We start from the raw sequence: 9,967 nt of genomic DNA on the forward strand, positions 1-9,967 counted from the left end.
CTTCAGTCCACAGGCTGATGCTCTGTCCACTGAGCCAAACCAGCTAGGGCCAAGCTGATCATTTTTAATAGCCATCAAATAGAAGATGGCAAGTTAATTCCATTTTCTATAAACATTCTTTTTTTTTTTTTTAAATATATTTTATTGATTTTTTACAGAGAGGAAGGGAGAGGGATAGAGAGTCCGAAACATCGATGAGAGAGAAACATCGACCAGCCGCCTCCTACACATCTCCTACTGGGGATGTGCCTGCAACCAAGGTACATGCCCTTGACCGGAATCGAACCTGGGACCTTTCAGTCCGCAGGCCGACGCTCTATCCACTGAGCCAAACCGGTTTTGGCTATAAACATTCTTAATATTCTTCATATATAAATACATGTATGTTTATATATGAAGTCAACAATTTATGTAAAGATAAAATAAAACAAGACTATCTAGTCTCACCACTGTATTTAATATTCTGAAAAATTCAATACAATGACGCTCTGTCCATTGAGCCAATACATTGAGCCTTCAGTCTTCGCTCAGCCACTTCGCCCCTATGTATGCAAATTAACCACCATCTTTGTTGGGTTAATTTGCATACTCTCCTGATTGGCTGGTGAGCATAGTGGAGGGACGGTTAATTACCATGTTTGTCTATTATTAGGTAAGATAGTTATTTTAATTCTGTATGGTAGGTTTCTCTCTCTGTTTCTTTTCCTCAGCAATCCCTTTAGCATTTCTTGTAATGGTGGCTTGATGGTGATGAACTCCTTTAGCCTTTCTGGGAAGCTCTTTATTTGACCGTCTATTTTGAATGATAGCTTTGCTGGATATAGTAATCTTGGTCTCAGATCCTTGCTTTCCATTACCTTGAGTACTTCATGCCATTCCCTTCTGGCCTGTAGAGTTTCTGATGAGAAATCAGGTGTCAGCCTTTCGGGGACTCCTTTGTGGGTAACAGTTTTCTTTTCTCTTGCTGCCTTTAAGATTCTCTCTTTGTCTTTAATTTTTGGCATTTTAATTATGATGTGTCTGGGCGTGGATCTGTTTGGGTTCTTCTTGTTTGGGATTCTCTGTGCCTCCTGAACTTGTGTGACTTTTTCCTTTACCAGGTTAAGGAAGTTTTCTACCATTATTTCTTCAAACAACTTCTCTATTCCTTTCTTCCTTTCTGCCTCTTCTGGCACACCTACTATTCTAATATTGTTACATTTCACATTGTCCCACAGCTCCCTTAAGTTGTCCTCCTGTTTCTTTTTTTTTTTTTTAATATATTTTTTATTGATTTTTTACAGAGAAAAAGGGAGAGGGACAGAGAGTCAGAAACATTGATGAGAGAGAAACATCGATCAGCTGCCTCCTGCATGCCTCCCACTGGGGATGTGCCTGCAACCAAGGTACATGCCTTTGACTGGAATCGAACCTGGGACCCTTCAATCTGCAGGCTGGCCCTCTATCCACTGAACCAAACCAGTTAGGGCTGTCCTCCTGTTTCTTAATTGTTTTTTCATTTTGGTTCTTTTTTTTTTTTTAATAGAATATTCTTTTTTTTTTAAATATATATATATATATATTTTTTAAAATATTTTATTGATTTTTTACAGAGAGGAAGGGAGAGAGATAGAGAACTAGAAACATCGATGAGAGAGAAACATCGATCAGCTGCCTCCTGCACATCTCCCACTGGGGATGTGCCCGCAACCCAGGTACATGCCCTTGACCAGAATCGAACCCGGGACCCTTCAGTCCGCAGGCCGACGCTCCATCCACTGAGCCAAACCGGTTTCGGCTTAAATATATTTTATTGATTTTTTACAGAGAGGAAGGGAGAGAGACAGAGAGTTAGAAACTTCGATGAGAGAGAAACATCGATCAGCTGCCTCCTGCACATCTCCCACTGGGGATGTGCCCGCAACCCAGGTACATGCCCTTGACCGGAATCGAACCTGGGACCTTTCAGTCCGCAGGCCGACGCTCTATCCACTGAGCCAAACCGGTTTCGGCCATTTTGGTTCTTTAATTGAGTGATATTTTCTTTTTTTTTTTTTTTAAATATATTTTATTGATTTTTTTTTTTTTTACAGAGAGGAATGGAGAGAGTTAGAAACATCGATGAGAGAGAAACATTGATCAGCTGCCTCCTGCACATCTCCTACTGGGGATGTGCCCGCAACCCAGGTACATGCCCTTGACCGGAACCGAACCTGGGACCTCTCAGTCCACAGACCGACGCTCTATCCACTGAGCCAACCTGGTTTTGGCAAATTGAGTGATATTTTCAACTCTGTCTTCTAATACACTGACTCAATCCTCAGCTTCCCTTAATCAGCTTCAGGCTTAGGTCCCAGGGTTCTCAGTGGCACCCCCCCGCCCCCCCCGCCCCCCTCCCCCCCCCCCCCCCCCCCCCGGGCTGAGATATCTCTCCAAGACTTCAGTTGCCTTCTGTGGGTGTCTGGCCAGCCCTTTTGCATCTCCGCCCCTCCTACCAGTCTCTATGAGGTGGGTCTCCACCTTTGGTCCTTGGGTATCAGGGTTCTCTCCTGTGAGTTTTCCGTTGATTATTCAGGAAGCCTTTCTGTATTTCAGTTGTAATTCCAGCTTGTTCTGGGAGCATGTCCGTGCAACATCTTCCTACTCTGCTGCCATTTTGAATCCTCCCCAACACAGGAATTTGATGGGGTCAACACACCTGCTGAGTCAACTGACTCCAGAGACTTTGATCTTAACCTTAGACATATCATCTATAATTTCCCTTTTAGAAAACTACCGTGGACAATCTTCACAAACGAGGACAAAGATTAATTAAGGGAAATGCTTAGTGTAGCATTTTTTTGTTATTACAAAAAATGTAAAACAAGTCGAATATTCTACAGGGATATAATTAAATAAATCATCCATGCAATTAAATCTTAAGCAGCCAGTAAAATCAATGTTGTCAGAGAAAATTTAATAACATGGAGAAATGCTCGTGATATGCCATTAAGTGATGCAGATTACAAATTGTACATACGGAATGACCTCAGTATGTGGGAAAAAATCTGTATTTTCCAAATTTTTTATAATCATGTTTATATTATATGGGGAAAACATTTTTTTAAATGTGTACAAAGTCTGTGATTTCTGCATGGTCTTTCTGCTTAGTTACATCCTTCTATTTTTTTTTCTTTTTTTTAAGGATATATGCCTTCTTTTATCTTTTTTTTTAAGGTTTTTAAAATTGATTTTTTTCTTTTTTAATCCTCTCCCGAGGATGTTTTGCATTGATTTTTAGAGAGACTGGAAGGGAGGGGGAGAGACAGAGAAAGATATCATGCCCTTGTGCCCTTGACCGGAATCCAACCCAGAACCCTTCAGTCTGCAGGAAGATGCTCTATCCATTGAGCTAAACTGGGTAGGGCTTAAAATTGCTTTTTAGAGAGAGAGGAAGGAAGAGAAAGAGAGAGAAACATCAATTGGCTGCCTCTCATAAACACCCGAACAGGTGATAGAGACCAAATCCTGGGCATGTGCCCTGACCAGGAATGGAACCAGCGACCTTTCAGTGCATGGGACGATGCCCAACCAACGTAGTCACACCAGCCAGGGGTCAGTTTTAATTTTTAATATGAGAATTATCACAGATAAAACTTACATAAACAAAAGCTCTTTGGAGTCCTTAATAATCATTGAGAGTAAAAGAGTCCTGAGTCTAAAAAGGTTGAGAACACCTGCTTTACTACGAGCTTCCTTCCTGGAGCTTCTGCTGTTGTACATAGGATCAAGCATAACTTCCAATCTTGTGATGATAGTTCAAGCCCAGCCATGAGCATGACAAGTACCTTGAATAAGTTGTAACAAAGGGTTGTGTGGATTTAAATGATAGGTGAGACCTTTTCTAGCTGGAATAATAATGGGGAAGCAGAACTTGAGGTGGACCTCAGAAATAATAGGACTTTTAAAAAATATTTTTTTTTTATTGATTTCAGATAGGAAGGGAGAGGGAGTGATAGAAACATCAATGATGAGAATCATTGATTGGCTGCCTCCTCCACGTCTCCTACTGAGGATCAAGACCACAACCAGGCATGTGCCCTTGACCGGAATCAAACCTGGGACGCTTCAACCCACAGGCCTGCACTCTATCCACTGAGCCAAACCGGCCAGGGCATAATAGAACTTTATGAGCAGAAGAGTTCTTGTCAAGTGGATAGAATCTTAACAAGAACAGTAAAGCATGAAAAGGTGAGTTAATCCATGGGGGCAGTGGCAGAGGAAAGATGCCCATTGGCCACATTGGCTGGTCTCACTGGTGGCAGGACATTGGTGAGGTCACCTGGTTCAGGGCCTGATCCCAGCTCAAATGTCTCCAACTCCCTGCACTACTCACCACAGACCAGTATTATGTTGTCTTGCCAGTGTACACGGAGGCTAGCAGTTTCCAGTGGCAGGGACTGTCATCTGATGTGTGGGGCATATCCTTCCCAGAGGCAGGGATGATGAAGTCGGTTAATACGATGTTGCTTGGAGGGAAGTATGCTTGGACCCAGGGCATCAGAGGGTCTCAGGACAGCAGGTTCTGGAGCCAGACTGCTTGTCATGCCAGGGCTCTTCAATGTAAAAGATTTGTGATGTTGCACAGGTTACCTCATCTTTCCACACCTTATTTTGTTTCTGTATCTGTAACATGGAGATGATAATAGTACTTACTTCAGAAGTTTGCTGTGATAATTAAATGACTTATTACATGCAGTGTGCTTACAAATCTGTCCGGTACCTAGTAAAGTTTAAAATCTCTTGTCTTATGGAGAAAGTTTGCAACCAGGCCTGTTCCAGCCCAGTGTAGCCCTTCTCTCCAGAGACCTAACTTATATCCCCAATTCAGTTTCTTTCAAATAGGTTTAGGGCTGGATGAAAACTGGAATACCTGTGAAAGGCTTAGTTTTATGTTTGTCAACCTGGCTAGCTTATAATACCTAGTTATTTAATCAAACATGAATGCAGTGACGATGTTCTATAGATGTGGTTAACATCTACAATCAATTGACTTTAGGTAGAGTACACTTGATAATCTGCGTGGGTCTCATCCAATCAGTTGAAGGCTTAAGAACAAAACCTGTGGTTTCCCAGAGTAGAAATTCTGCCTAGAGACTGCAGCAGCACTTGTGAGTTTCCAGCTTATGGTCTGCCCTACAAATTTTTGACTTGCCAGCTCCATAATCACATGAGCCAATTCCTCAAAATAAATTTCATTATAATAGACTAGAGGCCTGGTGCACAAAATTCGTGCATGGGTAGGGTCCCCAGGCCTTGCCGTTGATCAGGGCCCATCTGTGGGGCAATGGGCGGGGTGATGGGGGTGGGGGGGCCTGCTGGCACCCGCCTTGGCTGGCCTGGGGCCTGCGGGCTGAGGGCAGCTCCTATGTTGAACGTTTGTCCCCTGGTGGTCAGTGCGCGTCATAGCGACCAGTTATTCTGCCAGTCGTTCTGCCATTCAGTCGATTTGCATATCAGGTTTTTATTATATAGGACTAGAGGCCCAGTGCACAAAAATTTGTGTACTGGGGGGTCCCTCAGCCCGGCCTGTGCCCTCTCGCAGCATGGGACCCCTCAGGGGATGTCCACTGGCTGGCTTAGGCCCGCTCCCCGGGGGATCTGGCCTAAGCTGGCAGTCAGACATCCCTCTGGCAGCCCGGGAGCCCTCGGGGGATATCCACTTGTCAGTGGGGAGCAGGCCTAAGCTGTAGTCAGACATCCTTAGCACTACTGAGGAGGTGGGAGAGGCTCCCGCCACCACCACTGTGCTGGCAGCCGTCAGCCTGGCTTGTGACTGAGCAAAGCTCCCCCTGTGGAAGCGCACTGACCACCAGGGGCATCTCTTGCATTGAGCATCTGCCCCCTGGTGGTCAGTGTGTGTCATAGTGACCAGTCATTCTGCTGTTGGGTCAATTTGCATATTACCCTTTTATTATATAGGATTCTGTGTCTCTGGAGAAGTCGGATCTTGGCTCTTTAGGTAACTCTTTTCTAAACTTTGGGCTGGTCATTTACATTTTTAAAAATACGTTTTTATTTATTTCAGAGAGGAAGGGAGAGGGAGAGAGAAATATATATATATAAATGATGAGAAAGAATAATTGATCAGCTGCCTCCTGCACACCCCTTACTGGGATTTGATCCTGCAACCCTGGGCATGTGCCTTTGCCCCGCGTGGAACCCAGGACCCTTCAGTCCATAGGCCGACATGCTATCCACTGAGTCAAACCAGCTAGGGATAGTCATTTACTTTTAGTTACATGTTCTTTTTTCAGCCAGGCTTAGTACATGTAAGTCTCTCTAAATTTCAGATATACTTTTCTGAGAACAGGACTTACTTAGCCACTTTGGCCACTCGAATATAAAGCATCTTTTAGGGTAAATTATTTCTGTAGATTGTTATGTCATCCATCATGAGTTGACTCCTATATTTTCATTGTCTCAAGGTAGAGGAAGTCCCGCTGGTTCCTTTAACAAAACCTAGCTCAGGTCCTTCAAGGTGAAGTAATGTGAAGACTCTTCATGGGGTGAGGGATCCCACAGGGAGGCAGAGCCACAGAGAGTCCCATCCTTTGGGGAGCATCAGGCTGGTCTCTAGAGGATGGTGGGTTTCCTATTTGTGGTGGCCAAGGAAGAATGCAGGGTTACTCCTCAGGAGGTCACTGATATTCACCCTTCATTGAGAACCTTGAGGGGACAGATTTTGTTCCTCTGGGAGCCCAAGTTTCCTTTCAGAGAGTGATCACATTCCAAGTTCTGGAGGTGATTTACTTCGCCTCTCATTATGGAGGAAGAATCAACAAGACTTGATTCTTGATCAGATGTGGTAAAGACTAGTGAAGAGAGACGAGACTGTGAAAAAAGTGAAGGAAAGGCAGTAAATGTAAATCTTTTCTGAAAAGTATGATGAGGAGAGAGAGGGCAACTGAGGTCCAGATGCCAGCCCTCAGTAATTTCTGTCCCACTGTTGCCCTCCAAGTCTTCACTTCGTCTATTCTGCAATAGGCGGCAGCACCTGTAAGGGGCACCTCCCGCAAACATCCATCTCCAGCCCTGACTGGTTTGGCTCAGTGGATAGAGCGTTGGTCTGCGGACTGAAGGGTCCCAGGTTCGATTCCGGTCAAGGGCATGAACCTTGGTTGCAGGCACATCCTCAGTAGGGGGTGTGCAGGAGGCAGCTGATCAATGTTTCTCTCTCATTGATGTTTCTAACTCTCTATCCCTCTCCCTTCCTCTCTGTAAAAAAATCAATAAAAATATATATTTTTTTAAAAAACAAACGTCCATCTCCAGTCAGTGTGAAGAATGAAAAGACGCAGACAAACTGCTGCAGTGCTGCTCCCTTCAGGTGGCACTGCACACACCTGTGTCCCTTCCCCTCACCATGGGACCGTTGTGAAAGTTTTTGTTTTTCTACCAAACCACATTCATAAGCTCAGTAATTAATTCTTTTTTTTCCTCATGACATAACTAGAATTAACATATTGATCCTTATTATTTGAAATACCAAAACCTAGTGTGGTTCCAGATGAATCCCTAATTAAATGAGGAAATGATGAATGACATAATACATATCAGGAAGAACTATTTTGAGGTTGTTTTGTTATTGTTTTTAGAGAGAAACATCAATTTGTTTTACTTATTTATGCATTCATAGGTTGTTTCTTGTATGTGCCCAGACCAGAAATCGAACCCACAACCTTGGTATATTGGGACAACGTTCTAACCAACTGAGCTATGCAGCCAGGACTACATTTTGAGATTTTTGATGTTCATTTTTCAGATGCTACTAACTACAAAGGGAAAATGTATTTTCATATATTAGGGAGATCTGGCAGTTACCACTTAACTGAGCCATCAAACTTGGCATAATTAATAGTGAAACATTTTGCCCTGTTGTGGCTCTAGGGTGATGTAATGTGAAGTACATAATGTCATCCATTAAGTATTCTTTGCAAAAAAAAAAAGTTTACCCTGAATCTAATACAACCTGTAGATTTATTTCCACTTTGCAGGAAATGTAGGCTTATAGCAATACTGTTTAACAGAACTTTGGCAGTAATATAAATATTATATATCTGCGTTATCTAATACAGTAACCATCAGCCTAGCAAAAGTTTAATTTTATTTCATTTTAATAAACTTCAATTTGAATTTAAATAGCCACATGTGGCTAGTGGCTACTATATTGGGCAGAAGAGGAACAAGTTAACCACCACAGGAAATAATTACACAATGGGACATTCTACAAGGTAACACACCTTGAGTTTTCAGAAAGTCAATTTTATTATTTTTTTAAGTGTATATTTACACAATGGAAGGAACCCTTAATTTATGTGACAGCATGGATGGACCTGGAGATTATTATGCTAAGCAAATAAGCCAGACAGAGAAAGACAAATACCATATGATCTCACTTATATGTAGAATCTAATAAACAAAATAAACTGACAAACAAAATAGAACCAGAGGCATGGATATATGGAACAGACTGATCAGAGGTCAGAGGGGAGGGGAGTGGGGGAAACTGGATGAAAGAAGGTGAAAAGATTAGCCAAAGAACATATATGCATAGCCCACGGACACAGCAATAGTGTGGTGAGGGTCAGAGGGAGGGTGTGTGGGAGCTGGGTGGAGGTGGGTAAAGTGGGGAGAAACAGAGGACATCTGTAATAGTATCAACATAAATAAATAGCCCTAGGGCCTAGCTGGTTTGTTCAGTGGTTAGAGAGTCACCTGGTGGACTGAAGGGTCATTGGTTCGATTCCGGTCAACAGCACATAATATCTCAGCTACAGGCTCAATCTCCAGCCCCAACGGGTTGGGGCACAGGGCGGTAGGTAACCGATCAATGTTTCTCTTTCTCTGCCTCTCCCCTCTCTTCCACTCTCTCTAAAAATCAATGGAAAAGAAAATATCCTCAGGTGAGAACAAAAAATAAATAAAAATAAACTAGCTTCTTTATCGTATAATTTCAAGTTTAAAACAAAATAAATAAATAAAATGGGAGGAATGTTCTACTTTAAAAGAAATTAAAGAAACAATATTCAACTGCCCCTAGCGGCGTTGCAGGTGTGGCTGCCATGCCCCGCCTGTGTCATTAGGCAGCAGAGAGCAGAGAGGCTCGCCTACGCCCAGCGTCCTGGCTGTGGGTGCCTGGATGGTTGACGGCCTGACACGGGGGAAAAAGAAAAAAAAAGAAACAATATCCCAAGGATAAAATGTTTGGGGAAACTTAAATATGACCTCAGTAATCTTACCTACTAATAGACAAACATGTAAATTGACCATACCATCGCTACACTAACCAGCCAATCAGGAGAGTATGCAAATTAACCCAACAAAGATGGCGGTCAATTTGCATACATAGGCTCCAAGCAGTGGAGCAAAGCCTGACAGCCCCAGGCCGGCAGAGCAGTGAAAGCCTCACGGCCGCGGGGCCGGCTCCAGCTGGAGCCCAGCCAGAGCGAAGGCCTGGGTGCCGGGTGCCGAAGGAAAACCAGTGCCAGCAGCCAGGGGAAAGGAAGGCCTAGTGCACGAATCTCTTCGTGCAACAGGCCTCTAGTAGATATAATAATTTTAATTAGATATTTAGGGGAGTGCCCTTATTTGTAGGAGTTGCCTGTGTAAGTATTTAGGGAATGAAATGTTATATCTGTAACTAAGGATAAAATGGTTGGGAGGAATATCTCTATATCTTTATCTATCTATCTAGAGGTGGAGGAGAAAAAGAGAAAAGCAAAATGGTTGCAATTGTTGAATCTAGGTTAAGGGTGTACTGATGCTTATGGCACTATTCTTGCAATTTTTCTGTGGATTTTGAAACTTTCCCCAAAAGAGTTGGGGGGCGGGGACTATAGAACTAAGCAATATTGACTGTGTCTTGAGTTTTTTCCATTAATCTATTTGCTATTTGTTCATTTTGTGTGGGCCACCATTTGCTTATAGATAAATGGTGGTAAACACC

The sequence above is a fragment of the Myotis nattereri genome, assembly GCF_964212035.1.
Source record: "Myotis nattereri genome assembly, chromosome: 1".
NCBI lineage: Eukaryota > Metazoa > Chordata > Mammalia > Chiroptera > Vespertilionidae > Myotis > Myotis nattereri.